Raw genomic sequence first — 10981 nt, 5'->3', positions numbered from 1 at the left:
AGCTTGACTCCATCCTCAACCCGAAAAGGCCCCACAAGCTCATCTTTGATGATACCAGCCCAAACCAGTACTCCACCTCCACCTTGCTGGCGTCTGAGTCGGACTGGAGCTCTCTGCCCTTTACCAATCCAGCCACGGGCCCATCCATCTGGCCCATCAAGACTCACTCTCATTTCATCAGTCCATAAAACCTTAGAAAAATCAGTCTTGAGATATTTCTTGGCCCAGTCTTGATGTTTCAGCTTGTGTGTCTTGTTCAGTGGTGGTCGTCTTTCAGCCTTTCTTACCTTGGCCATGTCTCTGAGTATTGCACACCTTGTGCTTTTGGGCACTCCAGTGATGTTGCAGCTCTGAAATATGGCCAAACTGGTGGCAAGTGGCATCTTGGCAGCTGCACGCTTGACTTTTCTCAGTTCATGGCCAGTTATTTTGCGCCTTGGTTTTTCCACACGCTTCTTGCGACCCTGTTGACTATTTTGAAAGAAACGCTTGATTGTTCGATGATCACGCTTCAGAAGCTTTGCAATTTTGAGACTGCTGCATCCCTCTGCAAGATATCTCACTATTTTTGACTTTTCTGAGCCTGTCAACTCCTTCTTTTGACCCATTTTGCCAAAAGAAAAGGACGTTGCCTAATAATTATGCACACCTGATATAGGGTGTTGATGTCATTAGACCACACCCCTTCTCATTACAGAGATGCACATCACCTAATATGCTTAATTGGTAGTAGGCTTTCGAGCCTATACAGCTTGGAGTAAGACAACATGCATGAAGAGGATGATGTGGACAAAATACTCATTTGCCTAATAATTCTGCACTCCCTGTATGTCTTGTATTACGAAATAATATGGAGACAAACACACTGAGATGCATCGTTCATTTCAGTTAGGCCTGTATAACAAAGAGAAGCACAGAATCTTAACATTTTCCATCACATTACTGAAGTCTGACAGACGCAGAAGGATCAGTCAGTGTCCATCAGATCTTCTACTTCCATATTTCACTGTCGAAATTTTCATCATTACATACCTGTGACATACAGCATGATGACAAACTCATTCACTCTCTGGACATTAGATTTCAACATGATATAGCTTTTGTGATCTTTGGGCATCAATGTAGCACAAACTAAAAGTGATAAACTGTAAAGACATCCATGACATTACATTAACACCATTAAATAAATCACATTTTGTGCCTAAACTATAATGAACATGAGCATTGAATAAATAGAAGAATTTAACATGAAAACTGAACCCGTTATGAGTGTTGCTACACCCACAGCCACAATGATGAACCTCCACCAGCACCAGCCTGGAAAGAAAATAAAAAACACATTAAAATACTTTAAATATAGTTTTCTGTTCTTTTCTCAACAAAAGCCCCCTCAACAATCAAATGGAAGATTCTGGTTATGTTTAGATAAAATCTATGTTGCTGTAGATCTATAACATCATGAACCTGACTTCTCTTTTTGCTTCTGCCCCCATTACAACCTCTCTGCAGGATATTCCTCAAAGTGTATAAATGCAAATGACATCTTAAAACCACACAGAATAGTTTAATAGTCGTAACAGATGAAGTTATTGAAAGCGCTGAATTTTATGAATACAGGTTTACTTACTTTTGAATTCTCTGTAGTATTTAATGCTCCGTGTGGTTCTTAGTTTGTTTGTACTTTGGTAACATTTGTTCAAGTAGCTTGAGTCTCAAGTCTGTTTTGAGGTTATTTGGTTTAGTCTTTTGTTCTTTTTCCTTCCCTTCTCTGTCAAGTTCGTATGTTAGTCATTGTCTCAGTACTTAGTGTCCGCCATGATATGTTGAGCTAATCTCTATTGTTTTTTAGATTGTGTTTAGTTTTTTTTGCTCAGACATCACACTCTCCCCCATTGAATCCATTATGACAGAACAATGTGAGCAAATATTAGATCAGCAGCCTTCAACCCCTCAGAAGTGATAAAGAGTCATTTTTTGTGTGGTGGTGCCTCGGGAAGAAGAGCTGCTGGGGTCTAGCGAGGAGTACGAACAGTTAGTAGCACTTAAGTCACACGGCCTGATTTCAGGGATTCAATAGCTATTAGATTCCCTGCCTGCTCATAAGGAACACAAGACTAGTGTTTCTCTATCATGATAACGTAAGCCTGATTAAACACAGAACAGTGCTGCTATTTTATCTTCTGAAGACACTCTCAAAGTAAAAATCTGTAAATGAAATCTTAAAATCACATAGAACAGTTTACATTTCATAACAGATGAAGTTACTGTAAGAACTAATTGCATTCTCACCTATTTCCTGGTCAAAAGATTGAATCCTGAAGATAAATTCCTGCACGTCTCCACCATGTGTCACTTGGCACTTCAACATTCCAGAACTCTTGGATGTGTAAATGTGATCAAATCTTGATCACACTGGCTGAGCAGGCAGACTGTGACATCCTCAGGTCTTTGTTACCATAGAGCCACTTCACAGTGTAGTATTTGCATTTTTTATATGTGGACACAGAGCAGTTTAATGTCACTGTGTCATCATCCTTATGTTCAGTTACTGTTAAAGAAAAGAGAACAAGAATAACATTTACAGTAATCATCACTGTAATTATAGTTATTGTAATGTTTCAGTTTGATGTTCAAACAATCTGAAAACATTATGATGAAATACTCACGGTTAACAACAGACAGCTCAGCTACAGAGTCTGAACCTTCTTTTTGTCCTGATTTGTTGAACCTTCTGCAGGTGTACTGACCAACATCCTCAGCTGTGAGCTTCTTTATAACCAGAGAACATTTTGCTGTAACACTCAGTCTGTCTGATTTATTTTTGGCCTCTTGGTGAATCTCCCCGTGTTCAAACAGTGTTATTGTCGCTGTGTGTGATTTACTGAAGAGCCAGGTAGTTCTGTCACATTTATCTCGATCATCTGTCACATTTTCACATGACAAAGTGACCTCACCTTCATCCCTGATAATAAATTCAGAGTCTTCAACTGCTGCTGCTGTGAAGATAAAATCAAATCAATTGTGTAAACTTGACTTTTCTAATTTCATTTATAAATGTATTTGTATTCTTACCTGTTACTTGAAGCATTAGTAAAACTGATGAAAAGACTTTAATTGTCACGGATTGCCGGGGCAAGCCGTGTGGAATTGTAGAAAGGGACCAAAAGGCGGCAGCTCTGGTGCAGGTGAGTGTTTATTCACAGAGGTGGGTAAGTACAAACAACGGTGGCGACAAAACATGAAACTGGAAACCTAAACTGGGTAAACTAATAAGACAAACCAGAAACGAGGATGCAGGGAGGTCCGGAGAAATACATACGGGAAGACGCAGGGAGACCGAGGGGAAACAACACAGACGAACCAGCAATTACTATGACAGAAGACACAACTTAAATACACTCAGAGAACACAGGGAGATTACATATAGGTGGGAACACAGCTGGGAGTGATCACGTGACGAGAGTAGGGAGACAAACTGAAACACTCACATAAGATGCAGACCTTCACAATAAAACAGGAAACACATACACGCAATGACATAACACACCAACTTAACACAGACTGGGGGACACAGAACATAGGAACATGAACCATGAAACAGAAGAGTATAAACACCCAAGGTAACCAAAACCACAGAATACTAATAAACTAAACAAACACGGAGTCGCAGACTCCGGATCATGACATTAATCCATTTGAACTGAGTCGTCATTGTCTGTCTTTCTCCTTCCTGCTTTTCACAAAAATGACAGTCACAGTCTCTGAAACAGAGCTTCTTGTAGAGGCTGTTCTGACTTCCTGTGGTTATCATCTCACCACCTTCATAGCATTCTGTTGTTTCTAATAACTACATGAACCAAAGAAAATTAGAGGTCAAAGGTCACACCAGACTGTCAAAAACCCTGCAAATTTAAAATGAGTGTGTAGCTTATTTGTGACGTGTTTGATGCCTTAAAAAAGGAGAAGATGATGAATGCAATTGTGTAAATACTTACTGCTCTTTTTTTTCCTGAGAACTGAAGGGGAAGTGTTTTGGTGAGAATGTGGGCACAACAGCAGCAGAGCTCTGATGGTGTTAACCTCTAATGATGGCCAAACATCTGTGAGAAACACAGATCTGCCACAAACTGAATGTCCTCTAGACATTTTAAAAGTACACCAAGAGATAATTTGCATTTGCTTTGAATTTTACCAGTATTTGTATATTTGCTGATTTTTTTTTCTTTTACAGATGAATTTGAGTGGATTTCTGATTTCAAACTAATATACAGCACAGCTTAAAATAAGCTGTTTGACAGAGTGAAAGTCTACAATCAACAAAAGTGAAACTGATAATATGATGATAATGAAAGTTGTAACAGTGTTAGCACACAATGTCCAAAAACAAAGTAGAAGTTTGTTTATTTTAATAAAACACTAAGTCCATATATGTGAATTAGCAAAAGTCATGACACCAAAGCAAGAGCAGTACTCACTCACAAGAGCAGGGCATAGAAGAGCATTTGTCTAGTTGGCCGACACACTTTTGACCGATGGGTCAATGAAAATCCTCTGCACACTGGCCCCACACACACTGACAGCAGCCCATTTGTTAATTTTCATTAGCCACAAAGGATTAGCACACTGAGTGTGTGACTGAACTGGTTTCCCACCATTTTGAAACACTCAGGTTAGTGTTGAGGAACAAAAATGAACTGTCAGAGCTTGATGTGTACTTGAAAAAGAAGTAGTGGTAAAGGGATGTGGAAATGTTAAAGCACTAGCTGTACATCAACTTCAAATAACGCCTTTAACAATAAGTGTGTGTGTGTCGGGGGGTGGGGGAGGAGGCATTTTCCTATATGGTTATTTCACACTCACGGGGGTCTTGTGGTTCACTTTGGCTTCATCCTTGCTGCTTGTTCAGGGCGGCATAGGAGAGGGGGTCAATGTGTGCACATGTCCTTGTCTTTCTGTGTGCCACTAGTGGGTGTGTGACAGTGAATGAATGAATGTTGTGTGTGTTTGTGTGCGCATGGCTAGTCGTTGGTCTTAGGCTTGCTGGACCTTGGCCCAGGTGGGACATGGTCACCACTTGGCGCTGGATGCTTTTGCCCCTCCCTGGGATGCAGATGCGTGTTGGTGGGGTGCATGGCTGTTGGTATGCTTCCTTGGTGGCTTGGGTTGGCCTGGACTTCGCCCTTGTCGGGGGCAGGTTTGTGCTGGGTGGTCCTGGGACCCCACTCTTGACTCATATCTGGGGCCTCCATTCTTCTCCTGCTGGAATGGGATCATGGATGTCCCTGGGATGTGTGGCCTCAGATCTTTGTTACTCTTGGGGGCTGTGGATGGCATGTTTGTCCTGGTTCCATCTCTTTCTGCTTCCAGGCTTCTGAGGGGCATCGCCGCAGCTTCCTGTCCTCATTATCATGTACATTTGTGACAAGGAAGCAGGAATTCTCTCTCTCTCACTCACACTCTACAGGAAGAATTTTGATTAATGTATTTGTGTATTTTCTCATTTTTTGTGTTCCAGTTGCTGTATGTGTGGATTTTTTTTGTCTCTGACAGATACAGCAGTTGTATATGTTGTGCATTTCTATTTGTTTCTATTCCACATAATGTAATATCTGAAATAACACAAAAAGATTAAATAAAGGTATAAAAAATGTTTGGCACCACCATGCATTTAGATCACAATTTAAAGCACATGGCACGATGGTGCCATGTGCTGGAGCCACTTGGGGGGCAGAGTCAAGGTTTTGATCCAAACAAAGATAAAACCTAAAATTTCACTGAGAAGATTTATCCATTTCATTCCCAGTGCAGTACATTATAGCTGGGGACTTCAGCCATGCCGACTTAAGGTCAGTATTTCCCAGATTTGAAAAGCATATTAAATGTGCAACAAGGGGGGAAAACACACTGGATAAAGCCTACGGCAACATCCAAAAAGGCTACAGAGCAACCCCTCTACAACAAACACCATTTCACAAACTACAGGCCTGTCTCTTTACTACCTCAATTCTCAAAAGTTCTTGAAAAACTGTTTAAAAACAGACTGGAAAAATTTATAGATAAACATAAACTACTCACTGAGAGTCAGTACGGATTCAGATCAAGCAGATCAACATCATCGGCACTATTAGATTCAATAGAATACATCACAAATTCCATAGACAAAAAGCAATATGTGGCTGGGTTATTCATAGACTTGACAAAGGCATTTGACACTATAGATCATGATATATTAATAAGAAAACTGGAACGTTATGGTGTCAGAGGGGTAGTTTTAGATTGGGTCCGGAGTTATTTAAGTGACAGAAAGCAGTTTGTGAAAATAAATGGTGGTTGCTCCTTATGTATGGACATTGCTTGTGGTGTACCCCAAGGGTCAGTTTTGGGTCCAAAATTCTTCAACTTGTACATTAATGACATCTGTAAAGTGTCCAAAGTATTAAAAATGGTTCTCTTTGCTGACGATACAAACATTTTTTGCTCTGGTGATGATCTGCAGAATTTATTGGAGGATATGACTAATGAAATAAGTAAAGTGAAGTTCTGGCTTGATAAAAACAAATTATCATTAAATTTGAATAAATCTAAACTTATGTTATTTGGAAATAGTAGTTTAAATACAAATGCAAAGATTCAAATAAATGGTGTTGATATTGAAAGAGTCAGTGAAAATAAATTTCTGGGGGTAATAATAGATGAAAAACTTAACTGGAGAGCTCACGTAAGATATATTCATTCCAAAGTATCACGAAGCATTGCAGTACTAAACAAGGCAAAACAGGTATTCGACAGAACATCACTTCATATTCTCTACTGTTCACTGGTTTCACCATACTTAAGCTATTGTGCAGAGGTCTGGGGCAATAACTATAAAACCACATTACATTCACTTTTTACTCTTCAAAAGAAAGCAATTCGAATCATCCACAATGCAGGTTATAGGGAACATACAAACTCACTATTTTTGCAGTCTGAAATATTGAAAATTGACGATATAGTGAAATTCCAAACAGCACAAATTCTATTCAAAGCAAAAAATAAAGAACTGCCAGGTAATATTCAGAGTATGTTTTTTTTGAAAGAAGGAAGTTATAATTTAAGGGGTTTTTGTAACTTCAAAACAATGAAGGTACGTACTACAAGAAAAGGCTTTTGTGTTTCTATTCAAGGAGTGAAACTATGGAACAAACTGAATATGGAATTAAAGCAATGTCCAAACATAAAACTGTTCAAAAAGAGTTATAAAAATATGATCTTCTCGATCTATAAAGAAAAGGAAAATATTTAAATTAAGTGAATGTCTCTATTTAAAAACAAACAAACAAAAAATTCATGATGTGATATTATAGTATATAGTATATCAGAAATCTGTTCACTATTTTTATTACAAATTATATCAGTAAGGAAGCTGACTAAATATTCACTGATAATTTATGGGACAGGGGTGGGATTAAATAAGTGTATACTTCTTCCCACTCCCTTTCAACATGTAAATTAATCAGAATGTTTTTTTGTATGTAATTAGTATAGTATATTTTTTTTTCTCTCATTTCTTTTCTAAATGTACTTGTATATTGTTCACATGTTGAAATAAATTACCAATCAATCAATCAATCAATCACATCTAGGTTTGTCAGACCACATGTGCATGCTGCTAATCCCTGCATACACTCCTGTTAGGAGGAGAGCCTCCCCAGCCACAAAGACTGTGAAAACCCTGTCAGAAGGTGCATCACATGCACACACAACATCAGTGCTCTCATATATTAACTTCTGTGTCAACAGTGCCACTGCGGATAAACGTTTCCAGGTGTATTCCAACCAGAAACCCTGGATGACTAAAGAGATCCAGGTCCTGCTGAAGCAACGTGATGTTGCTTTCAGATCCGTTGATGGTATGCAGTACAGTGCAGCCAGATCTGACCTGAAAAAAAAAAGGTATCAGAAAGGCCAAGGCAGCATACAAGTGGAGGATTGAAGACCACTTCAGCAACAACAACTTACAACAAGTATGGCAGGGAGTTCAGCACTTAACCAACTACAAACCTGGCAGTATCACGTTGACTGAGGGCAATGTGGCACTTGCAGAGGAGCTGAACCACTTCTTCACATGCCTTGAGGTGAAGGTACCAGAGGCAGCAGCAGCTAAAACATCGGACAGCAGCAGCAGCCCAAGCCTCATGGTGCAGGATTATGAGGTGGTGCGCACACTGAGGTCAGTGAACCCCAGGAAGGCCGCCGGTCAAGATGGGGTGACCGGAAGGTTTCCAAAAGAATATGCAGACCAGCTGGCCCGGGTCTTCACTAAGATCTTCAATGTTTCACTGTCTCAGTCCTGCATCTCGCTAAAGTCGGCCACAATTGTCCCACTGCCAAAGAGAACCAACATTAGCAGCCTCAATGTGACATTGCAACTGGTCCAACAACACATCATGTCCTGCCTGCCACCCACACTTGACCCGCTCCAGTTTGCATACAGAGCTAACAGATCAACTGAAGATGCCATTCCTACAATGCTCCACACCTCCATCTCTGACCTGGAACAACAGGGTGTTACGCCAGGCTGCTCTTTGTTGACTTTAGCTCTGCTTTCAATACGATACTCACAGACAGACTGATAGTTAAACTGCTGGATATCGGACTTCCTTCTACTACCGGCCGCTGGATCGGAGACTTCCTGTCAGACCGTGTACAGAGAGTTAAAGTGGGGCCTCATCCTTCCTCAGCCCTCAGCCTTAACACTGAAGGAGGAAGTCTGTGCTGCAGCCTGTCAGCATCAATGGGGAGTGTGTGGACATAGAGTCAGACCTCCAATGGAGCTAAAACACCTCGGTGGTTTTAAAGAAGGCCTAACAGTTTCTCCACTTTCTGAGAATCCTCAGAACAATGGACCTGAAGAGGGAGCTGCTGCTCGTCTTCTACCGCTGCTCCATTGACAGTGTACTTACATACTGCATCTCTGTATGGTTCTCCAGCTGCACCACCGCACACAAAAAGGCACTTCAGAGGGTCATTAATATGGCCCCAAAAATAATTGGACATCCTTCCCTCTCTGAAGGACCTGTACAGCACTCGCTGTCTCAATAACTATAATAATATTTTATAATTATGCAAATATTTATATATACAAAGTGCAACAATAATTAATGTGCAATAATAACAGTGTGCAATACACATACACTTATTCATAATTTTATTACTATTATTACTATTAACACTTATTAATTTAAGTTACTATATCGTGTTGTGTTGTACGTTTTTCCCAAGGTTATAAATGTCCAGTTACTTCAGTCTGGTGCACGTAATCTCGAAATCCCATCTTGTGCGGCTGGAAAGGCTGCCTTCCAGAATGATTGGTCGCTGCTTTGTCGACCCCAGTCAAACCCAGAAATCACTGACACAAGTTTGTTCTGTTAATTTGAAATAAATCAGTCTTCACAAACAGATTTTCTGAGGTTTTTTATTTGCCGTTGCAAAGACAAACAACAACACAGAGTACAGCAGCAGTCTGTATTTCTTTAGATTAAGAATAAAAACAAGAATCAAATCATTTATAGAAACACCTTATCTACCTGCCACAGTCACAGAATACAATCAGAACATTACATGCAGCTGAGTATGTCTTGTATTACAAAATAATATGGAGACAAACACACTGAGATGCATCGTTCATTTCAGTTAGGCCTGTATAACAAAGAGAAGCACAGAATCTTAACATTTTCCATCACATTACTGAAGTCTGACAGACGCAGAAGGATCAGTCAGTGTCCATCAGATCTTCTACTTCCATATTTCACTGTCGAAATTTTCATCATTACATACCTGTGACATACAGCATGATGACAAACTCATTCACTCTCTGGATATTAGATTTCAACATGATATAGCTTTTGTGATCTTTGGGCATCAATGTAGCACAAACTAAAAGTGATAAACTGTAAAGACATCCATGACATTACATTAACACCATTAGGCACAAAATGTGATTTATTTAAACTATAATGAACATGAGCATTGAATAAATAGAAGAATTCAACATGAAAACTGAACCTGAAGCTTCAGTTTGCTCTTTTTTTATATTATCTTTCCTATATGGAAATTTAAACATGCAGATGCATTTTGGTTTTCCACTGAAAATGTGATTTACAAATATTAGAGCTGTAAACATTTTTCAGAGATAAAAAGACAGAAAACACATTCTGAGTTTGTTTAGCTCAATGCAACAAAAACTCACCTCATTTTGATACGGCTGAACTTTTATTCCCTTAAAAAGACAAGAGAAGGAAACAAACTTAGCTTTCACAGAGAATATCCAGGTTTATCAAATCTTCCCATTTAAATGTGAATGTTCTCACCTGCCGATCTTGTCCAAATGTGGATGACCACAGCAGCTGTTATGAGTGTTGCTACACCCACAGCCACAATGATGAACCTCCACCAGCACCAGCCTGGAAAGAAAATAAAAAACACATTAAAATACTTTAAATATAGTTTTCTGTTCTTTTCTCAACAAAAGCCCCCTCAACAATCAAATGGAAGATTCTGGTTATGTTTAGATAAAATCTATGTTGCTGTAGATCTATAACATCATGAACCTGACTTCTCTTTTTGCTTCTGCCCCCATTACAACCTCTCTGCAGGATATTCCTCAAAGTGTATAAATGCAAATGACATCTTAAAACCACACAGAATAGTTTAGTCGTAACAGATGAAGTTATTGAAAGCGCTGAATTTTATGAATACAGGTTTACTTACTTTTGAATTCTCTGTAGTATTTAATGCTCCGTGTGGTTCTTAGTTTGTTTGTACTTGGGTAACATTTGTTCAAGTAGCTTGAGTCTCAAGTCTGTTTTGAGGTTATTTGGTTTAGTCTTTTGTTCTTTTTCCTTCCCTTCTCTGTCAAGTTCGTATGTTAGTCATTGTCTCAGTACTTAGTGTCCGCCATGATATGTTGAGCTAATCTCTATTGTTATTTAGATTGTGT

At 39.3% G+C, this 10981-nt stretch overlaps 2 long non-coding RNA genes across 3 annotated transcripts; both read right to left on the bottom strand.

The window, feature by feature from the left end:
- Positions 1-625: 625 nt before the first annotated feature.
- On the bottom strand, positions 626-3411 carry LOC112436066 (uncharacterized). Of its 2 annotated transcripts, XR_013093325.1 has the most exons (5): positions 3281-3409; positions 3073-3176; positions 2667-2996; positions 2290-2548; positions 626-1317 (listed from the first exon to the last, which is right to left on the bottom strand). It is a non-coding gene; the product is annotated as an uncharacterized LOC112436066 (long non-coding RNA). The 2 variants fall into 2 exon arrangements; XR_013093324.1 differs by having other exon boundaries at positions 627-1317; positions 3073-3411.
- A 6057-nt stretch (positions 3412-9468) lies between these two features.
- On the bottom strand, positions 9469-10442 carry LOC112436065 (uncharacterized). Its single transcript, XR_003024897.2, has 3 exons — positions 10353-10442; positions 10232-10261; positions 9469-9819 (listed from the first exon to the last, which is right to left on the bottom strand). It is a non-coding gene; the product is annotated as an uncharacterized LOC112436065 (long non-coding RNA).
- Between the last annotated feature and the right edge of the window lie 539 nt (positions 10443-10981).

Source organism: Maylandia zebra, linkage group LG15 (genome assembly GCF_041146795.1).
Source record: "Maylandia zebra isolate NMK-2024a linkage group LG15, Mzebra_GT3a, whole genome shotgun sequence".
Classification (NCBI taxonomy): domain Eukaryota; kingdom Metazoa; phylum Chordata; class Actinopteri; order Cichliformes; family Cichlidae; genus Maylandia; species Maylandia zebra.
Note: the sequence above shows the minus strand (reverse complement) of the source record. Positions and strands in the feature narration are given on the sequence as shown.